Genomic DNA, 7,947 nt, shown 5'->3' with positions numbered 1-7,947 from the left:
CAGTCATTGTTTTTACCATTTTGTAATCCATTCCAAGTGATAATTATCCTCTGCGCAGACACGGGTGAACAGCCTGTTTTTCTGCATTGTGCGGGATCAGGCTAGCAGCTTTTAAATCCTTATGTTCAGCAGCAGAAGCAAACTATAGATCAGCAATCGTATTCTGAGCGGTACTTCCAGCCCTCGTTAATCCCATTGGTCAACAGAGAGAGAGGGAGAGGATGTCACATCTAAAGTTCATACAGAATAGTTGTTTCGGTTGTTCAGTCAGTTGAGTTGGTTCTGCACTCAGATGAGAACAACAATGGAACACCTTAAATTCAATGAATTTTGATGGGCAAATCGAAACTTGAAGAGATAATGTTCTTCCATTAATAACGTTGGGTGACCCAAATTAGACATTTTTATTGATAGCTCCATAATCATATTCCTGCTGGATTATTTTCTGGGCAAACTATTTCAGATGGGAGAAATTCTGTATCCTTGGAAGGCAGTGAAATAAAAAAAAGACTGTTTAAATCATTTTAACTGTGGACCCACGAGCTCTTGTCCATTAAATCTCTTTCTTTGCAGAAATAGCCCGTGAAAATGTCCATGTCCCTTTAAAATGCAGATTGCCCCTTTAGATATGAGGCCGTTCCGTTAGATGTCGGAATATCTGTTTAAATGGAGCCGTGAGCTTTCCCAATGTAGACAGGGCTCCTCGAAACGTGGCAGTGTCCCCCCCTGCAGCTGCAGAGCGAGACAGGAGAGTTTGTTTTTGTGAATGAGCAGTTGTAGCGCGAGGTGGCTGTTGCTTGGTGACGGTGAGGCTCCCCCGGCCCCGCCCATCCCCCCGTGCAGACGTCACGCGGGGGTGAAGGCGGTTGGGAGGAGAAGTCGCTCGAGCGGGGAAGCGGCGGCCGTTAGGAAAATGGCGCCGTGCGGCCCGGGGCAGACCCCCGTCACTGGTCACCGCCGCCTTCCTGGCGCAGCTGCTGTGTCACGGCCACACCGGCCGGCTGTACAGCAGGCAGGAGCCGGTGACCATTCTGGAGGCGGATGGGGTTAAGGGCCTGTTTGGGAACTGGTCGGCCGCCTGGGTGGTGGAGTTCTACTGGTCGTGGGGCGGCCCCTGTGTCAACTATGGGGCCACCTGGAAGGTACTGGGCCCGGGAGGTGAAAGGTGAGGCAGGTTGTGGGGGGGACGGAGGGGAAGGAATGTGGGGCCTGTCCTGTCATAGTCACATTTTACACTCACTTTCCATCTGTTTTTACTGGCGCTTGTGCTGTTTACCCCTCACTGTTTTATTAATCCTTGAGCTTTTTGCCCTCAATGTTTTTTAATCCTTTGCTGTTTATCCTCACTTTTTAAAAATCCTTGTGGTGTTTACTCTTGCTATTACTTGTGCAATTCCCTAGGGTAGTGTGGAAATACTAGTGAAGGAGATTAGGCTAGTGGAAGTACTGGTGAGGTAGATTATGCACCAGCATGTATATGTTCCTCAGTCACTGAAGGGGTAGGATCCGGTTGAGAATGGTTAGTAAAGCATGTCGTGTACTAAGCCTTGTTAACAAGGACATTAGTTTGTAATTTGTCAAAGTATGCTTCTCATAGAGTTGTACAGACCCTTTGGGCCAACCTGTCCATGCCAACCAGATATCCAAAATAGTGACAGTGTAATGTTGGAAAAACACAGCAGCTCAGGCAGCATCCGAGGAGCAGGAGAATCGATGTTTCGGGCATAAGCCCTTCATCAGGCGAGCGTATGCCCGAAAGGAATCAAAAGATTGCAAATGAAGTGCTTATGCCCGAAACGTCGATTCTCCTGCTCCTCGGGTGTTGCCTGGCCTGCTGTGCTTTTACAGTACTTCACTCTTGCCTCTGATTTCCAGCATCTGCAGTCCTCACTTTCTCCTAGTTGGTTTCAACATTACTGTGAAGCCTCTTCCATGGAAGCCTACCTGGAAGAAGTTCTTCTTCTCCTCTGTCTACAAAGATCTGAGTCCCTCTCTCGCTGTACCCCCCAAGTCCTCTCCTCTGCCCAGAATTTATTCAGCCATGTCCTCAAGCAATTTGACTACCACAGCCATATCTCCTTTCTCATTGCTTGGCTACAGATCCATCTGATCCCACATGGACTCCGGGTCACATTCAGACCAACCCAGTTTGGACCTGAACAGGATACCAAGTACACACTACAAAACCTTCAACGATTCTCTTCCTGAATCCTCCACTCCACAGTGTCAGCCATCTACTTTACCTGCAGTCTGTCCTGCCCAAGCTCAGAGCCTCACTTTTCCCAGAACTGCAACCCAGATTCTACATCCTCAGAAAAGATTCCTGTTGAAGGGCTTATGTCCAAAATGTCAATTCTCATGCTCCTTGGATGCTGCCTGACCTGCTGTACTGTTCCAACACTCTCAACTCTGATCTCCAGCATCTGCAGTCCTCGCTTTCTCCGAGATAGCCCAAATTAATCTAGTCCCATTTGCCAGCACTTGGCTCATATCCCTCTAAACCCTTCCTATTCATATACCCATCCAGATACAATTACAACATTTAAAAGGTATCAGCCTCCACCACTTCCTCTGGCAGCTCCTTCCATACACGCACCACACTGTGCATGGAAATGTTGCCCCTTAGGTACCTTTTACATCTTTCCGCTCTCAACCTAAACCTATGCCCTCTAGTTCTGAACTTCACCCCTACAGCGGGGAAAGCACAGAGATTGAGCAGCCATACAAAATGCCAAGACAATAAAATGTCAAGCCGTGTGGGGAAAAAAAAGTTGTGGCTCTACCCTTTTTTCTCCTCTTGGTATTTGGACACTTAAAATCTGTCAGTCACACTAGAATCGCCACAGAGCATATTGCAGGGCGCGTGTTCAGTGGTGTCACCAAAACATTGGGCATGTTCCTTGCTGTCGGCAGAAAAAGTACAAGATCTTCTTTTGATGGACCGATATTGAGCACTGGAGGACCCGAAGGTGACTTATCCTCTTGCCAATCACAGCTCCCCTACTGTCTGAAAGCAGAAGCTGGACCATGACCTTCTGAAGCTGCTGCTGTTCCACTCTCTCAGAATGAAGATTGAGCTTCAGCCCAGACTGCAACTTCCTTCCTCTGTCTAACATCTGTGAGTACAACACTCTTTTCTCACTCCTATTTCTATTTATTTTTCATTCTGGGGTTTAATTGTTGACTTGCAGCAACCAAAAGGAGAGGGAACAAATCCAGGGAAGGGGCAGACTCAGGAAATGTTGGTCCAGGTCTGTGTCTCAATTGGCAAAATAGACCGGCAGGAGGCTGGAAGAATGCAGCAAGCCAGGCAGCATCAGGAGGTGGAGAAGTTGACGTTTCAGGTGTAACCCTTGTTCCAGACTGGTGATGGGTGTAGGGGAAGATGCAGAACAAGGTTGTGCTGGGGGCAGGGTGGTGAAGTGGAGATAGTTGGAGACAGGTAGAGGGTACAACTTGGTTGATCAGTGGGTGGAAGGAATCTGGTTGGTGGCAAGGAGGAGTGGAATGGGAGGGACTGGGAAGGGAGTCGGGGATGGAAAGGGAGGTTATTTAAAATTGGAAAACACAATGTTGAGGCTTCTGGGCTGTTGGCTGCCCAGGCAGAAGATGAGGTGTTCCTTTAATTTACGGTTTGGTTCGTTGTGGCAATGCAGGAGGCCTAAGGTGGTGATGTCAGAAAGGGAGTGGGAAGGGGAATTAAAATGGGTGGTGACAGGGAGGTCCATTCAGACTCTGCGGCTTCAGCTGTGGACCATTCCTCAAATTTACATTTGGTCTCCTCGATGTAGAAAAGACCGCAATTGACAAACACGTGACGAATACAGTACCGCAATTTGAAGTGATAGCCTTTGCTGTGGGAAAAAAAAACAGAAAGGAGGTGCATTGTTTAAATGCTGACATATTGGGATGTGGAGAAGGTGAGGTCTGCAGATACTGGAGATCAGAGTTGAAAAGTGTGGTGCTGGAAAAGCACAGCAGGTCAGGCAGCATCCAAGGAGTAGGACTGTCCACATTTTGGGCATGAGCCCTTCATCAGAAATGATGTATGGATGTACAAAGGGGGCTCAGCGTCCAGTGAACGCCAGTTGTCAGAAGTTGCAGCAAGCAATGAGCAAAGCAAGTGGTATGTGAGCAAGAGGAATTGAGTTCAGAATTAGGGATGTCTTCCTGCAGTTAGGGGGTCATTGAATATATCCAAGACTGCATTCATCTGATTTTTGAACATCAAATAAGTGAACATTTATGGAGAAAGGCAAGAAAATGATTTTAAGACCGGTATAGGACAGTTACAGAGTCATACAGCACAGAAACAGACCCTTCAGACCAACTAGTCCATGCTGAATATATTCACAAACTCAACTAGTCATAGCTGCCTGTGTTTGGCCCATGCCCCTCCGAACCTTTCCTATTCATGCACTTATCCAAATGCCTTTTAAATATTGTTACTGTACCTGCACCCACCACTTCCTCTGGATATTCATTCCACACAAACCACTCTGTAAAAAAAAAAAATCATGCCCCTCATTACTTTTTAAACCTTTCTCCTCTCACCTTCAAAATTTGCTCTCTAATCTTGAAACCCCCACCCAAGGGAAAGGACCTCCGCCTTTCATCTCATCTATCCCCTTCATGATTTTTATAAACCTCTAAAAGGTCACTTTTCAATCTCCTGTGGTCCAGTGAAAATGAGTGTGGTGCTGGAAAAAATACAGACAGCATCCGAGCAGCAGGAAAATCTACGTTTGGGCATAAGCTCTGATGAAGGACTTATGCCCGAATCATTGATTTTCCTGCTTTTCAGATGCTGCCAGTCCTGTGCTTTTCGAGCATCACACTCTGGACTCTGATCTCCAGCATCTGCAGCCCTCACTTTCTTCCAGTGAAAACATCTCAGCCTATCCACCGAGATGGAGGTAGATTCATATCCAGTTATGATCTGTGCAATGCTGGTCCAAGCTTGAAAGACCAAATGGCCTACTCCTGCTCCCAATTCTGACAGTGTCCAGGATGTTAACAGACCACAAGACATAGGAGCAGAAATAATGCCATTCTGCCCATCAGCTCTGCTCCAACATTTAATCATGGCTGATGAGTTTCTCAAGCCCATTCTTCCACTTTCTCCCTGTAACGCTCAATCCCCTTGATACTCAAGAACCGATCTGTCGCAGTCTTAAATTTTCTCAGTGACTTGTCCTCCACAGCCTTCTGTGGCAATGAATTCCATAGATTCACCGCTCTCTGGCTGATGAAGTTTCTCCTTGCCTCTATTCTGAAAGGTTTTCCCTTTACTCGAAGGCTGTGCCATCAAGTCCTAGTCTCTCCTACCAGTGGAAACATCTTCCCAATGTCCACTCTGGCCATGCTGTTCAGTATTCTGTATGTTTCAGTTAGATCCTCCTGAGTGTGGGCCTGGTCATCGGAATGATCCAGACCCTTCAGGATGAGGTTCAGCAAAGTAAAAATGGAGAGAGAGTGAGTGGGATGGAGATTTTCAGCTTCTCAGGAATAAGATAGGAAAGAGTGTTCACTATGAATTATAATTCATTAGATAGGCCGAGGAATAGTAGATGGAGTTTGATTTAGAGAAATGTGAGGTGTTGCATTTTGGAAAGGCAAATTGGGACAGGATGTATATACTAAATGGTCAGGTCCTGGGGAGTGTTCCTGAACCAAGAGACAGGAAGTGTAGGTTCCTTTCCTTGATAGTGGAGTCACAAGTAGAGATGGTAGTGAAGAACGTGTTTGGTATGCTTTCCTTTATTGGTCAGTGGATTGAGTATAGGAGTTGGGAGGTTATGCTGAGGCAGTAGAGGAGGTCATTTTTGGAGTACTGTACACAGTTCTGGTCTCTGTACTATAGGAAAGATGTTGTGAAACTTTCGAAAGGATTTTGAAGAGAGTTACAAGGCTGTTGCCAGAGTTGGTGAGTTTGAGCTACAGGGAGAGGCTGAGTCGGCCAGGAATGTTTTCCCTGGAGCATTAAAGGCTGAGGTGACCTTAGAAATTTCTAAGGTGCATGGATAGGGTGAATAGCCAAGGTTTGTTCCCAGGGTAGGGGAGTCCAGAACAAGAGGGGCATAGGTTGAAGGTGGGCGAGGAAAGGGACCTGAAAGGCATTTTTTTTCAAGCAGAGGGTGGTGCATGTATGGAACAAACTAACAGGGGAAGTGGAGGAGGCTGGTACAATTACAACATTTAAAAGGCATCTGGCTGAGTACATGAATAGAAAGGGTTTACAGGGATGTGGTCCAAATGCTAGCAAATGAGAGGAAATTAATTTAGGATATCTGTTCGCTGTGGACGAGATGGACGGAAGGGTCTGTTTCCATGCTATATGATTCTAATCGCCTTCGGTGAAAGCAGAAATGTGGTTATGAAGAATGGACTTTTTTGCCCTTACTGGGAGCAAAAGTTACAGTAAAATCTTTCAATTGAGAGACTGCAACTGAGTACATCTGGGATCTTGGTGGGAGATGGGAATTCATTGCACTGTGGAATGCAGCCCTATCCTATCCACACATTTCTGCTGGTGGATGAGACCAGGTGTCAAGATTAGGGGGAGTAGATTTAGGACAGACATTAGGAGGAACCACTATTCCCAGAGAGTCATGAATCTATGGAATTGTTTGCCCATGGAAGCACTAGAGGCAGCTTCATTAAGTATATTGAAGACACGGTTGGATAGGTTTTGCATGGTTGGGGACTTAAGGGTAGTTGGGACAATGCAGGGACGAGGAGCTGAGACGATGGATAAATCAGCCATGATCTTAATAAATGGCGGAGCCAAATGGCCTACTCTTGCTTCTATTATTATGAAACTATAACCTTGCATTTCCCATGGTTCACCATGGCATGTTGGAACCGACGGGCAATGAGTTGAGCATCCCTGAATACTTCTAAGTGCCCGTCACATTCTTCCTCATCTGAACAGATCCTGTGTATGCGTAGGGCTTGTCCATAAGGGGATGGCTGTTTTGGGTGGAAGCTGGAGAAGTGTAGCATCGTGAGGTTATGCGTGGTTTTGAGGTTGTGTGTGGTGCTGAGTTGCTGCCCATCCTTGATGGAGATGCAGGTGTCCAAGAATGAGACAGATAGTAGAGAATAGTCCAAGATGAGTTTGACGATGGGATGGAACATGTTGATATCACTGTATAGCTTTTTCCGTGACTCCTCTCCATGCATCCAGAAGAAGAAAATGTCGTCAATGTACCTGGTGTATAGTGTTGGTTTGAGGCCCTGCGTAGAGAAGTCGTCTTGTTTGAACCAATGCGTGAAAATGTTGGCATATTGGGGTGCAAATTTGGTCCCATGGCTGTTCTGTGTGTCTGGATGAAGAACTGGTTGTCAAAGGTGAAGATGTTGAGATCGAGGATAAAGTGGATGAGTTGTAGGATGGTGGTCAGAGATTGGCAATTGTTGGTGTTAAGTAATGAGGCTGTTGCCGTGATGCCGACATTGAGACTACTGGTCTGTGGGTGCTGAGTTTCTGTAAGAAATCTGTAGTGTCGTGACAGAAGCTAGGGGTTCCATGAATGATGGGTTTCAAGATGCCTTTGACATAGTTGGAGAGATTCTCACACAGTCCTATTGTCAGGGATGTGCAAGTTAGGATGGATTAGCCATGGGAAATACAGAGTAAGGGGGTAGGTATGGGTGGGATGCAAAATAGAGGGCCAGAATGGGCCGAACGACCTGCTTCCAAGTTGTCAGGATTCTATGACGCCCCCAACGAAGGAGAATTGTATCTGCATCTATCCTGTTAAACCCCTTTCAGAATTCTACTAGTTTGAATAAGATGACTTCTGGTTCATAGAGGTATACAGCACGGTCCAACCCCTTCATGCTGACCAGGATTCCCAAATTAAACTCGTCCCATTTGCCTGCATTTGGCCCATATCGCTCTAAACCTTTCTCTTCATGTACCCATCTAAATGTCATTTAAAT

This window comes from Hemiscyllium ocellatum (assembly GCF_020745735.1).
Source record: "Hemiscyllium ocellatum isolate sHemOce1 chromosome 27 unlocalized genomic scaffold, sHemOce1.pat.X.cur. SUPER_27_unloc_18, whole genome shotgun sequence".
NCBI lineage: Eukaryota > Metazoa > Chordata > Chondrichthyes > Orectolobiformes > Hemiscylliidae > Hemiscyllium > Hemiscyllium ocellatum.
This window is presented reverse-complemented; position numbering follows the sequence as displayed.